This window comes from Narcine bancroftii, chromosome 8 (assembly GCF_036971445.1).
Source record: "Narcine bancroftii isolate sNarBan1 chromosome 8, sNarBan1.hap1, whole genome shotgun sequence".
Taxonomy (NCBI): Eukaryota; Metazoa; Chordata; class Chondrichthyes; order Torpediniformes; family Narcinidae; genus Narcine; species Narcine bancroftii.
In genome coordinates, this window is record NC_091476.1 from 142,068,377 (window position 1) to 142,084,898 (window position 16,522).

A 16,522-nucleotide genomic window follows, 5' to 3' on the forward strand; every position below is an offset into this window, starting at 1 on the left:
CAATTATCTCATTCAGAAGAACATTCCATTCTGCCACCACTCTCTGAGTGAAGAAGCATCCTCTAATATTTCTGCTAAAGTTTTGCCCTCTTACCTTTAACTCATGCCCTCTTGTTCCAACCTGTGGATAGTATGGTTAGGAAGGTATACAGGCCTTCATTAGTAAAACACAAAAGTCTGCAGCCACCGTGATTGAAGTAAAAATACAATGCTGGAGAAACTCAGCAGGTCAAACCGTGTACTTTATGGTGCAAAGATACAGAAAGGGTACATAAGCAATGTTTCAGGCTTGAGCCCTTCATCAATGTATATGCAAAATGTAGACGGGTGCCTGGTACTTTATATAGCAAAGATAATGGTACATTACCATAAGCTTCCACTTTCTTCATATTTTGGTGAAGGGTCAAGCCTGAAACATTGGTTATGTAACTTTATCTTCGCTATATAAAGTTCACTGTTTGACCTGCTGAGTTTCTCCAGCATTGTGTTTTTAGTGGCCTTCATTAGTCAGGGCATTAAATATAGTAGGAAAGTTACACTCGAACTTTAAAAAGCCACATTCACACTTCAGTTGGAATACAGTGTACAGTTCTGGTAACCAATTATTAGCAAGGATATATTAGCATTGGAGAGGCGGCAGGGGAAGTCACCAGGAAGTCCCTGGGGATGGAGCACTTCAGTGACCAAGTGGATCTGTTCTCCCTGGAGCAGAGGAAATTAAGAGGGATGTGATTGAGAGATGTAAGATTATACCAATAAGATAATGTGCAGGAACATCTCTCCATAAACAAGAACATAAGAGCAGGAGTGGCCATCCGGCCTATTGGGCCTGCTCCGCCATTCAATAAGATTTGGCCATGGACTCAGCTCCACCTAAATGCCTTTTCCCCATATCCCTTAATTCCCTTTATTCTTCTGAAATCTCTCCTACAGAGAAACTAGAGGGCATAGGATACGGATTAAGAGTAAGCGGGAGGAGATTCAGACGGGATCTGAGGAGGACTTTCTGGAATGCACTGCCTGAGACAGTAGGTGAAGCTGAGTCTCTGACAGTATTGAATAAGGGTCCAGATGAGAAATTGAATTCTTTCAGCAAAGCGGGCTATGGACCATGGGCTGGGCGATGGGATTAATAAGGAAGATATCCACTGGAAAGTATAGATGGGTCAGGCCAAAGACTCTGTTTCCCTGCAGTACCATTCTTTGACCCTGTCCTGAATCGCTCACTGTCATCTTTTCTCCAATCTATTAACCTAGCTTTGGCCATATTTATGTTCATCTCAACTTTCATCGGTAAGCACATTATATTATGGTCCCTATGGCCCTTTGTGTTTCTCCGGTCTGCTTGGGTTCCTTCCCTAATGAGCCACAAAATCAGTCAGAGACATATTGGTGGACATTAGAAACCAAAAGCTAGACAGACAAGAGAGATAATAAGTTGCAAGGTTCTAGGTTAGGACCAGTGCAGAGGGACTGACAGGAGTGCCTTTCTGAGCACATGGACTTTAGATTTAGATTTCAGATTTATTGTCAGAGTACATAATGACATCACATACAACCCTGAGATTCTTTTAACTGTGGGCCAGCCAGAATTGCCACTTACTGGTAGTGCAAAACAAAACTGTGCACAATGTACATATGTAAACAGATAAGGATGTAAACAAACTTACTGTGCAATTCAGGGAGAAAAAAAAATCAATGAAGTGCACAAATAAGAGTCTTTAAATGATTGGGTTTGTTGTTGAGGAGTCTGATGGTAGAGGGGTAGCAGCTGTTCCTGAACCTGGTGGTGTGAATCCTGTGGCACCTAGACCTCTTTCCTGATGGCAGCAGTGAGAACAGAGCATGCGCTGGGTGGAGTGGATCCTTGATGACTGTTGCTGTTCTCCGATGTCAGTGTTCCCTGGAGATGTTTTTGATAGTGGGGAGGGTTTGCCTGTGATATCGTGGGCTGTGTCCATCACCTTTGCAAGGGCTTTCAGCTCATGTGGTATCTCAATACCAGACTGCGATGCAGCCAGTCAGCACATTTTTCCACCACACCTCTAGAAATTTGCCAGGATTTCTGATGTCATGCCAAACCTCTGCAAACTGTTGAGGAAGTATCGACGCTGACGTGCATTTTTTTCATAATATCAATAGTGTGTTGGGTCCAGGAAAGATCCTCCAAGATAGTGACTCCCAAGAACTTAAATTTGCTCACCCTCCTCACTTCTAATCCTCCAATGAATCATTGTTTCGTTCACCTCTGGTTTTCCCTTCCAGAAGCTCTGGTTTGGTGACATTGAGCTTGAGGTTTTTATTGGTGCACCATTCAGCCAATTCTGAGATATGGAACCAATTTGTCAGGAAGCATTCAAGTTGGCTACAGACTGAGGTGGAAGGAAGAGCAAAATTACTGTCTGGAACATTAAAAAAAAGATCCCCCGTGAAACCGAGGGGTCAGAGTGTGCCAGGGTTGCAGTTGTGTAGCTGACTGAAGCTTTTTTATGAGCCTCCAGAGGTTCAATGATGACATCATGTACAAAGTGAAGCCTCCCTCTGTGATAAAGCCTCTCTCCATGTGCATGTTGTTGAAGCTGCCTGAGCTGCCGCTTCTAACGGATCTACCTCCTTTTCATATGGAGAATGTGTTTTACTTACTCAAGCAATTTTTACCCAAGCGCGGTGATTAATTTCCTCTGACACCCTCAGTGTCTATTTTTCCAATCATTTGCTAATTTTATTTATTTTAACAATGAACTGCCTGTTTGGGAACAAAACACACTTGGAATAGTAATATTCGCTATGCTGTGCGATGATTATCAGGTTGTGAAATAAGGGGGTATCTAAGACTATGATTAGGTTAATACACAATTGCACTGCAGAGTACTATTCTGGCATAGCATGAAACAAGCAGTTAACGACTTTGGTTTAAATTATTTTGTTATAATCATATTTTTGTTGAATTTTCTATATATTATTTACATGTTGCTACTGTATCTGATCATTTAGAGACGATTGCACAAATAGAAGGGAATTTCTAGGTTACGATCCTAACATCACCTTCCATGCTTATGACTCTCAATTACAAGCTCAAACAGGACCAAACCCCAAGTGCTTTTCAAGAGTAAACACTCAGGGGAATAAGATGCAAACAGCCCTGCTCCAGCTAAGTGCTGAATCAAGCCTCCACAGCCTGATCTCAATATCCAATCAGGAAATAATCTTCAACCTTCGGATCAAGCTCCTGAGTATTCCGCGAATGTTCGTCTGAACCGTGGAACAAGCATTCTGCATCCATTTCAACAATGAACAATATCAAACTGAGAACATGCAAACTGAAATTGTATAAATAAGTCTTGCAAAGCAGAAGACTTCATGAACAGAAATACAGAGGTTACACTGTAAGATGCCAACCACTAGTTAGCCTCAGAAATGGCCGAATTACAATTTGCCAAGAAGTATTTAAAAGAGCCTGCAGAATTCTGAAAATAGGTCCTGTGGACAGGCAAACCTGAGATGAACCTGTATCAGTGATGACAAGAGCAAACCGTGGAGGTTCAAAGGAATTGCCCAAAATCCAAAGCATACCACCTTTGCCATGGTTTGCATTTTGCAGTGTAGCCCCTCTGTATTTCTGTTCATGAAGTCTGTGGACATATCTGTCCCAGAAGAGTGTTTCAGATCTGTCAGACGTACATTTGGGGATTTTTATTCATTATCATGAGAATTCTTCCATCAACAGTGGAGGTCTACGTTGGAAGACCAATCCCTTTGAGATTACTGAGCTCACCAATACACTATTTTTTTATTAATGATATTCCAAATTGTTTATTTTGGTCTTCCTTAGGTTTGGGCGATGTCTCTTACTGTTTTATTCTTGTACTTCAGCCTCATAATGGCTTCTTTGACCTTCATTGGCACAACTCTGGTCCTTAAGTTGAAAAAAAAAATGGCAACTACAGATTCCAAAGGTGATTAAAAACTGAGAAACAAACCTAGCTCTCTTATACCCGCACCAATGAAGCAACTAAACATACCTGAGTAGTCACAAACACCTGTGAAGCAAAATGTCCCAAACTTTATGTGCCCTGAAATGAGGGGACTATGTATAAAAAGTGCTGTAATTTCTACATGGTCAAACCAAAATCTATACAAATGACCTTGAATGAAATCTGGAATCTGCACTTTAATTACATGTGAATTGCTTGATTACAAATTTAAAACTCTGGAGCACAGGGGCAAATAAAGGAAAAATTGTATCTTTGTCCCAAACTTTATGGAGGGCTCTGGATATAAACCTACATCACAACAATCTAACCCTTCCCTACTTCACACCTAGACACCTCCATATTTTTCTTCTATCCATCTGCCTCTCTAAGAATAAATTAAATATCTCACCACCAACCCTGGCATTCCTGGCACCCACCACTCCCTGTGTAAAACACATACCTCTGACGTTTCCCCTAAACTTTTCTCCACTCACCTTAAACAGATGTCCTCTGCTACTTTCTATTGTCGCCCCAGGTAAAAAAAAAAGGTGTTAGCCAGAATTAAATACAAGTGTGTTCTAACCAGAATTTTATAGAGCTGCCACATGACCTCATGGCTCTTGAACTTAATCCTAATGAAGGCCAGCACATCATATGCCTTCTTAACCACCCTATCAATTAGCATGGCAACCTGGAGGGATTTGTGGACCTGGACCCCAAGATCTCTCTGTTCCATCAGACTGTTAAGATTCCAGACATTAACCATTTACTCTGCCTTCAGGTTAAACTTTCCAAAATGCATTCCTTCACATTTATCCTGATTGAATTCCATTTGCCACTACTCTGCCCATCTTGTCTATATCCTGATGCACCCTACATCAACCCTCTACACTATCCACACTTCCAACCTTTCTGTCATCTGCAAATTTACTGAACTACCCCTCTACTTCTTCATCCAAATCATTCAAAAAAATCACAAAGAGCAGGGGTCCCAGAACAGATCCCTGTGGAACTCCACAAGTCACTGACCTCCATGCAGAATATGTTCCATCTACTACCACCCTCTTGCCTTCTGCAGGAAGGGAAATTCTGAACCCAAGGTTCCATGGATCTTCTGCCTCATGACTTTTAGATGAGCTGCTAGGGGGTGGCCTTGTCAAATACCTTACTAAAATCCATATACTCAACATCTACTGCCCTATCTTCATCAATTTGTTTTGTCACCCCCTTGAAAAACTCAATAAGGCTCCTGAGGGGTGTCCTGTTCCTCAAAAATCCATGCTGACTATCCCTGAGAAAACTATACTTCTTAAGTGGTCATTAATCCTGTCCCCAAGAATCCTCTCCAATAGTTTGCCCACATTGGTGAATGACTTACTTGTTATAATTTCCAAGATTCTCCATCTTGCATTTCTTCAACGAGGACTCTACATTTGCCATTCTCTAATCCTCTGGTGCCCCCCTTCTAGCTCGCCTCTGTCCTTTCTTGTTCCTTCATGGCCAGCATAAAATTCTCATGAAACCTTCCTGACTTTTACTTCGTAACCTTTATGTATGCCTCTTCCTTCCTCTTGACTAGCTATTCTACATCTTGTCAAACTTTACTCTACTGTCTCAACGGGACAAACCATGCATGTGGTCCCTAAAATTTTTTGCAGTGCATTTCCTTGAGAACATCTGTTCCCAATTTACTCTCCCAAGTTCCTGACTAACCCCACTGTAATTAGCCCTTCTCCAATTAAACACTTACTTATTATCTCTCCTCATATCTTTGTCCACAAGGATAAGCTCAGGGCATTATCTCTGAAATGCTTCCCCACTGAGAGGTTTGTCACCTGACCAGGTTCATTACTCTGTACTCAATCCAGTATGGCTTCTTCTCTAGTCGGATGGTCCATATACTGTGCCAGGAATCCTTCTTGGACATACCTGACAAATTCTTCCCCATCTTGAATCTATAGCCCTGAGAAAGTGCCAGTCGATATTAGGGAAGTTGAAGTCTCTCATCACAATAACCCTATTATTCTTTCATCTTTCCAAATCTGCCAACTTACCTACTCCTCAATACTTCATTGTTTCCACCTTATTCCATCTCTTCTTTACCTCTGCCTAAACTTCATGTGTTTTTTTATCTAATATTTCATCCTCCCCCACCTTCCAAATGGTCTCTCCCTCTACCTGTCTCTCCACACTCCTTCAGCCCCATACATCCTCTGGGCCCCTCTCTCAGTTCCTTTCACCCTTCAAAAGAGAGCAAGGAACATCAAATTCCTGGGTGTCAACATCTCTGAAGACATATCCTGGGGCCTCCATGAAAGGCATATCAGTGGCTACACTTCATAAGGAATTTGAGGGGATTTGGTATGACACCAAAGACTCTTGCAAATTTCAACAGGTGTACCGTGGAGAGCATTCTAACTGGTTGCATCATGGTCTGGTATGGAGGGGCCAATGCATAGGACAGGAAAAGGCTAGAGAGGGTTGTAAACTTAGCCAGCGCCATCATGGGCATCAGTCTTCACTCATTGAAGACATCTACAAAAGACAGTGTCTCAAGAGCCTCAAGGTCCCTCACCACCCAAGCCATACCATTTTGGAGCCTGAAGATGAATACCCAGCAGCACGAAATCAGCTTCTTCCCCACTGCCATTGGATTTCTGAATGGACAATGAACCTATGGAGACCACCTCGCTTTTTCTGCTCTAATTATTTATTTTTAATCCTTCTCATTCTCTCTGTTGTTGTGAACCCTGAGCACTCTGCAGACTTTACTGGCCTCTAAAATGTGTCTGACTGTCAGAATATTGAGCAACAGAATCAGAAAAAAAAAGTGGGACACAAGGACTTAAAATGTGGTGAAATAACTCAACATGGTGACCACCAGAGGTGTGGAAGGCTGGCGGCAAAACTCTGCATGCCAAACTGCATGAGTTTTTCAAGCTCTGCTGGGACCAAGGAAAGCTGCCTCAGGACCTTTGTGATGCCATCATCATCACCCTGTACAAAAACAAAGGCGAGAAATCAGACTGCTCAAACTACAGGGGAATCACGCTGCTCTACATTGCAGGCAAAATCTTCACTAGGATTCTCCTAAATAGAATAATACCTAGTGTCGCCGAGAATGTTCTCCCAGAATCACAGTGCGGTTTTCGCGCAAACAGAGGAACTACTGACATGGTCTTTTCCCTCAGACAGCTCCATGAAAATTGCAGAGAAAAAAACAAAGGACTCTACATCACCTTTGTTGACCTCACCAAAGCCTTCGACACCGTGAGCAGGAAAGGGCTTTGGCAAATACTAGAGCGCCTCAGATGTCCCCCAAAGTTCCTCAACATGGTTATCCAACTGCACGAAAACCAACAAGGTAGGGTCAGATACAGCAATGAGCTCTCTGAACCCTTCTCCATTAACAATGGCGTGAAGCAAGGCTGCGTTCTTGCACCAACCCTCTTTTCAATCTTCTTCAGCATGATGGTGAAACAAGCCATGAAAGACTTCAACAATGAAGACACTGTTTACATCCGGTACCGCACAGATGGCAGTCTCTTCAATCTGAGGCGCCTGCAAGCTCACACCAAGACACAAGAGCAACTTGTCCGTGAACTACTCTTTGCAGACGATGCCGCTTTAGTTGCCCATTCAGAGCCAGCTCTTCAGCACTTGACGTCCTGTTTTGCAGAAACTGCCAAAATGTTTGGCCTGGAAGTCAGCCTGAAGAAAACTGAGGTCCTCCATCAGCCAGCTCCCCACTATGACTACCAGCCCCCCACATCTCCATCGGGCACACAAAACTCAAAACAGTCAACCAGTTTACCTATCTCAGCTGCACCATTTCATTGGATGCAAGGATCGACAACGAGATAGACAACAGATTCGCCAAGGCAAATAGCACCTTTGGAAGACTACACAAAAGAGTCTGGAAAAACAACCAACTGAAAAACTTCACAAAGATTAGGGTATACAAAGCCATTGTCATACCCACACTCCTGTTCGGCTCCGAATCATGGGTCCTCTACCGGCATCACCTACGGCTCCTAGAACGCTTCCACCAGCGTTGTCTCCGCTCCATCCTCATCATTCATTGCAGCGACTTCATCCCTAACATCGAAGTACTCGAGATGGCAGAGGCCGACAGCATCGAATCCACGCTGCTCAAGATCCAACTGCGCTGGGTATGTCACGTCTCCAGAATGGAGAACCATCGCCTTCCCAAGATTGTGTTATATGGCGAGCTCTCCACTGGCCACCGTGACAGAGGTGCACCAAAGAAAAGGTACAAGGACTGCCTAAAGAAATCTCTTGGTGCCTGCCACATTGACCACCGCCAGTGGGCTGATATCGCCTCAAACCGTGCATCTTGGCACCTCACAGTTCGGCGGGCAGCAACCTCCTTTGAAGAAGACCGCAGATCCCACCTCACTGACAAAAGACAAAGGAGGAAAAGTCCAACACCCAACCCCAACCAACCAATTTTCCTTGCAATCGCTGCAACCGTGTCTCCCTGTCCCGCATCAGACTTGTCAGCCACAAACGAGCCTGCAGCTGACGTGGACATTTACCCCCTCCATAAATCTTCGTCCGCGAAGCCAAGCCAAAGAAGAAGATTTATTTTTAAATTTGGTACTTACAGAAAAGTAATTTATAGTAATTTTGCACCTTGTTCTGCACATGACACATGTTCATGACAATAAACCTGACAGCCCTTGACAGACAAGGTTAGATTTGCTACCTTCTGCAGGATTCTGAGTTCCAGGCAGTTGGATTCCAAAACCAGGCTGTGATAAAACCCGTCAGTATACTTTCCACAATGCATCTGTAGAGGTTCATTAAAGTACATAAAACATAGAACATTGCAGCACAATTCAGGCACTTCAGCCCACAATGTTGTGCCAACCTATACAAACTAACTCAACAGTCCCTACCACACATCATAACCCTCTATTTTTCTTGCCTGTAAATTGGAGGAGCAACACTTAATATTCCATCTGGGATCTCTCCAGCCAGATGGCATTAACATCAACTTCTCCGGTTTCTGCTTGACTACTCCCCATTCTCCCTCTATTCCCTATCTATCTGTCTTCTTTCCTCCTGCTCTCCACCTCCTTCCCTCTCCATTCATAGATCCACACTCCCCCCCCTCCTCCTGTTTGCTGGTATGCCCTCCCTCCCTTATCCACCTATTTCCTCCCACCTTTAGGATCATCCTCCTCGCCCATACCATTTCATTCAGGTGCCTGTCTACATTTTGCTCACACCTTGATGAAGGACTCTAGCCCAAAACATTGGTTATGTATAGGACATATGAAGGTCACTGTTTGATCTGTTGAGTTTCTCCAGCTTTGTAATTTTACATCAATCACTGTGTCTGCAGATTTTTGTATTTTACTTTTACAAGGTCACCCCTCAGTCTCCTTCACTCCAGAGAGAACAGTCCCAGCCTAGCTATGCTCTCTTTAGAACACAAGCCACCAGTCCCAACAACATCCTTGTGAATCTATCTGTACCCTGTATAACTTAATACTTCCTCAAGTTTGGCATCCAGGATTGCACACAATATCCCAGGTTAACAATGAATTGCTCGAGAAACTCAGGATGAAAGAGGGTGAAAAAAATAAAGGGGAAAGAAGCTTGGGGAAGGGCCCAGAGGGGATAGAGTGTCAGACGGGTGTGGGAGGTGGAGTGACAGATATTGGGGAAGCCAACTAGGAATGGTGAGATTGGGGGCGGGGTGGGGGGGGGGTGAGCATTCTGCACATGATCTTAGCCAAAAGGCTGAGAAGCAATGACTAGGAATGGGGGAGCAGAAAAGTTAGGGAGAGGGAAATATTAAGTGCAGGAGTAGATAAGGAAGAGATGTAAATAATGGCACCGCATTTTTTGGGGGGGCTGGGGGAGGTACCTAAAACCTAATTTCAACTTGCTGATTGACTGAATTACCATCCATACTGGGTTCAATTCCAGCCATGATCACTCGATCTGCATTCATTGACGACCCTGTGACCAGGTTTCTGCATCATTGATCCGTAGTTCTTATTTCCACAATGGAAACTGGGTATTTAAATTCAAGAAATGAAATTAAAACATCTGGAATTAAATTTGGTTACAATTACTTTGAATCCACTAAATTGACATAAAACTTCACCTACTTTATTTGATAGCACGAATGAACTTGTTTGACTGGTAACTATATTCTCCCTGATGAATGCCACAATGAGGGTTTTGACACAGCTGCTCTATAAAAGCCCAGGAGCTAAATGAGTTTCAATGAGACTGAAGTCTGTTCTCAATCTTCCCATCAAGAGTTCTGCAGGTGTGTTCCCTGAGGCAAGGTGCAGAGCCATTCCATTACTTCACCAAGTAATCGTCTAAGTAATGTTTGGTGCTGAGCTTTGAACGTTTCTGCAAAACCTGATTCTTACGAACGCTGTTTTGTAAGATTGTACTTGTACAATCGGATGATAATAAACTTGAATCTATTTCAAATGACCTCTCAGGGGTTTCACCTAAGGTTGGATGATACGAAGGAGTAAGACAGTGTTTGATACTATTCTGTTTGGAGCTTTTGAGCAGAGTGGATTGAATTGGGAGCCATTGTGGATTTTCAGTTCGACCATGGCGTGCATGTGTAGATCTCACCTCATAGTCATGTAGAACAGAAACAGGCCAGTTGTCAACCACCTATTTATACAATAACCCTACCCTAACCTACCTATCATAGTCATAGAGTTTGTCCTTCAGCACATCTGGCCCCTGATGGCCAAGTTGTCTACCTAAGCTCTTCTCATTTGCCTGCGTTCATCCCATCTCCTTCTGAACCTTTTCCATTCTTGTACTTTTTATTGAATGTTTTATTTTAATTTTCATAGGCTTGTCAAGCATTATTTTTTTTTCCATTCATGTAAGATATAGAGTTTGTATTTATCCCCAACCTCATACAACTGAAAGTATTGTCAAAATGAAAACACCCCATAAATTCACCCCTCCTTCCCTCCCCCCAGTTTATCTTTAACACCCAGGCACCAATAACCAAGCTATTGGTTCCAATCCCCTCTCCATTTTGAGGCGTATCCAATGCACCCATCTGCCACTTGTATCTCTATCCCTTTCCTTGAGCTCCCTGTATTAATTCTTACTTCTAATAAATATTCATTTTTAAACATTATGGAAAAAAAACACATATCCCCCTCACAATTACATTATTTCTTTTTCTTCTTTTCTTTGGCTTGGCTTCGCGGACGAAGATTTATGGAGGGGGTAAAAAGTCCACGTCAGCTGCAGGCTCGTTTGTGGCTGACCAGTCCGATGCGGGACAGGCAGACACGATTGCAGCGGTTGCAAGGGAAAATTGGTTGGTTGGGGTTGGGTGTTGGGTTTTTCCTCCTTTGCCTTTTGTCAGTGAGGTGGGCTCTGCGGTCTTCTTCAAAGGAGGCTGCTGCCCGCCAAACTGTGAGGCGCCAAGATGCACGGTTTGAGGCGTTATCAGCCCACTGGCGGTGGTCAATGTGGCAGGCACCAAGAGATTTCTTTAGGCAGTCCTTGTACCTTTTCTTTGGTGCACCTCTGTCACGGTGGCCAGTGGAGAGCTCGCCATATAAAACGATCTTGGGAAGGCGATGGTCCTCCATTCTGGAGACGTGACCCATCCAGCGCAGCTGGATCTTCAGCAGCGTGGACTCGATGCTGTCGACCTCTGCCATCTCGAGTACCTCGACGATAGGGGTGTGAGCGCTCCAATGGATGTTGAGGATGGAGCGGAGACAACGCTGGTGGAAGCGTTCTAGGAGCCGTAGGTGGTGCCGGTAGAGGACCCATGATTCGGAGCCGAACAGGAGTGTGGGTATGACAACGGCTCTGTATACGCTTATCTTTGTGAGGTTTTTCAGTTGGTTGTTTTTCCAGACTCTTTTGTGTAGTCTTCCAAAGGCGCTATTTGCCTTGGCGAGTCTGTTGTCTATCTCATTGTCGATCCTTGCATCTGATGAAATGGTGCAGCCGAGATAGGTAAACTGGTTGACCGTTTTGAGTTCTGTGTGCCCGATGGAGATGTGGGGGGGCTGGTAGTCATGGTGGGGAGCTGGCTGATGGAGGACCTCAGTTTTCTTCAGGCTGACTTCCAGGCCAAACATTTTGGCAGTTTCCGCAAAGCAGGACGTCAAGCGCTGAAGAGCTGGCTCTGAATGGGCAACTAAACATTATTTACAGTCCATCATTCCCCTGATTCCCTCTTTCCATCTTATTTACATTTGCATTTAATCCCAAAGCAGTGGCAGGGTTCTTACAAAGTCTTTTGCCTCCCTTGGATCCTTAAAAACAACTTTCTTTTCCCTCCCACACTTACTATCTTCAGTGTTGCTGAGTGAAAGAGTGTAAACGTGATTCTTTTTTATTTAAGACTCTTCTATTCTTGTACATGTTTAGAATATAGAATACAGCACAATACAGGCCCTTCAGCCATTGGTATTGTGTCAACCCATATATTCCTACCAAAAAATAAAATTAAAAAACAGTTCTTCCTACCTCATAACCCTCTATTTTTTCTACATTCATGTGCCTGTCTCTCTTAAATGCCCCTAATATTTCAGCCTCCACTACATCCCCTGGCAAGAGATTCCTGGCACCCACAACTCTGTGTAAAAAAAATTACCCCTGATGTCTCCTCTAAACTTCCCTCCCTTCATTTTGAATGCATGTCCTCTAGTGTTTACTATTTGTGCCCTGGGAAACAGGCACTGGCTGTCCACCCTATCTATGTCTCTCATAATTTGTAGACCTCTATCAAGTCTCCTCTCATCCTTCTTCACTCCACAGTGACAAGTCCCAGCTCTGCTAACCTTGCCTCATAAGGCTTGTTTTCCACACCCTTCCTATAATGAGATGACCAGAACTAAACACAATACTCTTAAGTGTGGTCTCATAGAGATTTGTAAAGTTGCAACATGACCTCTCTACTCCTGAACTCAATCCCCCTATTAATGAAGCCCAGCTTCCCTTAGGCCTTTTTAACTATTCTATCAACCTGTGCGGCAACCTTGAGGGATGTATAGATTTGAGCCCCAAGGTCCCTCTATTCATCCACACTCTTAAGTAACCGACCATTAACCCCGTACTCAGCCTAATGGTTTGACCTTCCAAAATGCATCACCTTACACTTATCTAGATTGAACTCCATCTACCACTTTTCTGCCCAACTCAGGATCTTGTCTATATTCTCTTGTAATCTTCGACAACCTACAGCTCCATCTTCAACTCCTCCAACCCTCGTGGTATCCGCAAACTTACTGACTCATTCTTCCACCTCATTTATTTAAAAAAATCACCTAGAGCAGGGTTCCCAGAACAGATCCTTGTGGCACTCCACTAGTCACCGACCTCCAAGCAGAATGCTTTCCTTCCACTGGTTTCTACCTGCAAACCAATTTTTTATCTACACAGTCAAGGTTCCATGGATCCCAGGCCTTATGACTTTCTGGATGAGTCTTTCCTGGGGAACCTTCTCAAATGCCTTGCTAAACTCCATGTAGACTACATCTACTGCTCTACCTTCATCAATTTCTTTTGTTACTTCCTCAAAAAAACTCAATTAGGCTCATGAAGCATGGTTTTCCCTTCACTGAGCCATGCTGTCTATGCTTGAGTAGACTGGACTTCTCCAAATGCTCATGGATCCTATCCATAAGAATCCTCTCCAATAGTTTGCCCACCACTGATGTAAGACTCACCAGTCTATAATTCCCAGGATTCTCCCTATTACCTTTTTTTGTCATTTTCCAATCCTCCCGCACCTTCCCAGCAATCCTCCAACAGCCAAAGAGGATTCAAAAATCATAGCTACTGTCCCAATTATCTCTTCTCTCATTTCCCACAGCAGCTTGGGGTATATCGTGTCTGGTCCTGGGGACATCAATCTTGATGTTTTTAAGAAGATCCAACACTGGCGGGGGCATAGTCTTGCAAAGGAGCTAGACAGATGAGTCTTGGATGAGCTCTCCATGAAGAGTTTTAAAAAGACAGTTTAAAAGTTTAAAATTAAGAATTTTTTCACTGTGGATGAACAAAATGAACTCTAAGAAGCCAAACAAAAAACACAATCGGAAGAGACACTGACTCAGCCAGGAATGTCAAGTGAAAGCTCAAAAGGGAGTAGCTCAAGCGGCCTTGGGACCGCTTGTCAATGCTGGGGGGTCGGTGTGAGACCTGAATATAATCCTGGATAGGATAGAGAATTTATGCAATCATTTCATGGGTGTTGAAACCGCAATGAGAGATATGTCAGAGAAGATGACTGAATTTAATGAGACAATGGATGATTTAATGGTACGAATGTGACAAGTGGAAGTTGACTTGGTTAAAACACAAGAAAAGCTGAAAGTTTTAGAAGAAGATGCGAAGAAGTTGAACTTTGATAAACAAGCTATTCTGGATAAGATTGACCACATAGAGAATTTCAACAGACGCAAAAATGTTCGGATTATTGGTTTGAAGGAAGGGACTGAAGGGAAAGATCTGGTGAATTTCTTTGAACTTGGATCCCACAAGTGTTAGAGAAAATAAATTCAACAGAAAACTACAAATAGAAAGGGCTCATCGGACCCTCGGACCCAAAAGATCAGACAAGCAGTGACCAGGGTCAGTTCTGTTAAAACTTTTGAGTTATTGGAAATGGGAAGCAGTTTTGGAAGCAGCATTTGATTCCTCCAAGCAACATAATGTCCCGCTTAAGATCGACGGTGGAAAGGTGTTCTTCTTTCAAGACTTTAGCCCAACTTTGATTAAGTAAAAGAAGGAGCTGATGATGCAGAAAAGGCAACTGTGGTCAAATGTGTCAGATTATAGGTATGATTTAATGGTACGAATGGGGCAGGTTTTCTAAACATCTTATTTAAAATACTGGAGCTCTGCTCATGCTAGACAGTCCAGCTCCAAGAACCTTTGCAAAAACTTTGAAGAGTGCCCAAGGGACTTCATTACTTGATTGTTGTTTTGAAAAGCAACAGATGAAAGAACTTGGAGGTGTAGGTTCGGAACCGTAGGCTGTCTGAAAGTGCTGTTTGCTGTTCTAAGAGGGTCATGTAGTTTTATGTAAGCAGAGAGGGAGTCAAACAGGCTTTTCTCTGAGAGAGAGAGAGAGAGAGAGAGAGAGAGAGAGAGAGATCAGTTCTGCAGTTTTACAGTTCAGCAGCAACAGCTGGGATTAGAACAGGACAAGCTGGCAAGCTTGTGGAAAAAAACCATTTTGAAGATGGCTTCTGAGTGCTTGATTCAGCCTGGTCAAAGCCCCTGTGGTTCATATAAGAGGAGAGGACTGGTTACCTAATGTTTCACTTGAAATAAGGGAAACAAAAAGGAACTCTGTGGTGACCTGAAAGAAAGAGGTTACCATCTGGAAAATCCTGATGGGGCAAGTTTCTTCAGCAAGACACTGAAGTGGCTGATTAAAAGGAATCAGTTGTGGGTGTCCAGCGAACAAATCTGTCTCTAAAATCCAAGAAGAACCTTCCTGAGCAGTAACCATTTACCTTTCGAGCACCAAAGCCTGGTGAACTTCATAAATGTTAAATTCTGTGCACAGTATAAGAATTGCCTGCTACCAGTAAACTTGGAGGAATGAGAAGTGAGATTGGACTGTGAATCAAAGAACTTTTCTGAACTTACATACACATGCGCTTAGAACTAGAAGGGGGTTAAGTTAGGTTAGTTAAGTTAATAGTGATAAGTTAAAGTGTGATTCTGTTTTCATGTTTAAAGATAATTAAAAACAACTTTTGTTAACTATTTGTCTTGGTGAATATCTATTGCTGCTGGGCTTTTGGGTCCTCTGGGCTCTTAACACAAAGAATATAAAATACTCGATGATATATCCTGCAACTTTGAGGGTTGAAGCAACAAATGGTAATTGACGTTTTATCAAGACTAAGGAGAAAGTTGAAGAATTTTCAAGAAGATAATGAAAAGATTAAACAAGAAGATTGAGAAGAATGTTTACAATGGGACCAAGTAAAAAATCATTTTTGAACCATCTTGTATTTATTGTTAAATATTATTGAAATTTGCATGGAGAACTCAAGAAAGAGTGAGAACTTGTTAAAAAATAGTAGCAGGGTGGAGACTCCAGTCTAAAGAAGATATTGGTGCTTGGAGAGGAGCAATTTTGCAAGATGATGCTAAAGGGAGGGGTTCTTTCTCAGAAGATTCCACGGGCTTTCTTTGCGGGCTTCCAGGATTTCTTGTTTATGCCACTGTCAGGGGCACTATATATGATTTTAAAAGGGGAAAAACCACTATTATTTGAATAATCAAAAAGCTTTTATTGCTGAACAATATTTGTTTCAATATAATTGAATTCCAGTATACAGTCTCCCTCAATGCACTCAACTGCTTAGAAGGCCTTATTTTATTTTATTTAAAACATTGGAGTAATTTGGAATAGGTAGAATATTTATAAATTGGATAAAAACTTTATCATAAACCACAAGCCAAAATGATAACTAATTGTCAAATGTCAGCAGTGTTCCCTCTTGCGATTGAATCACTAGCAGAGATTATAAGGA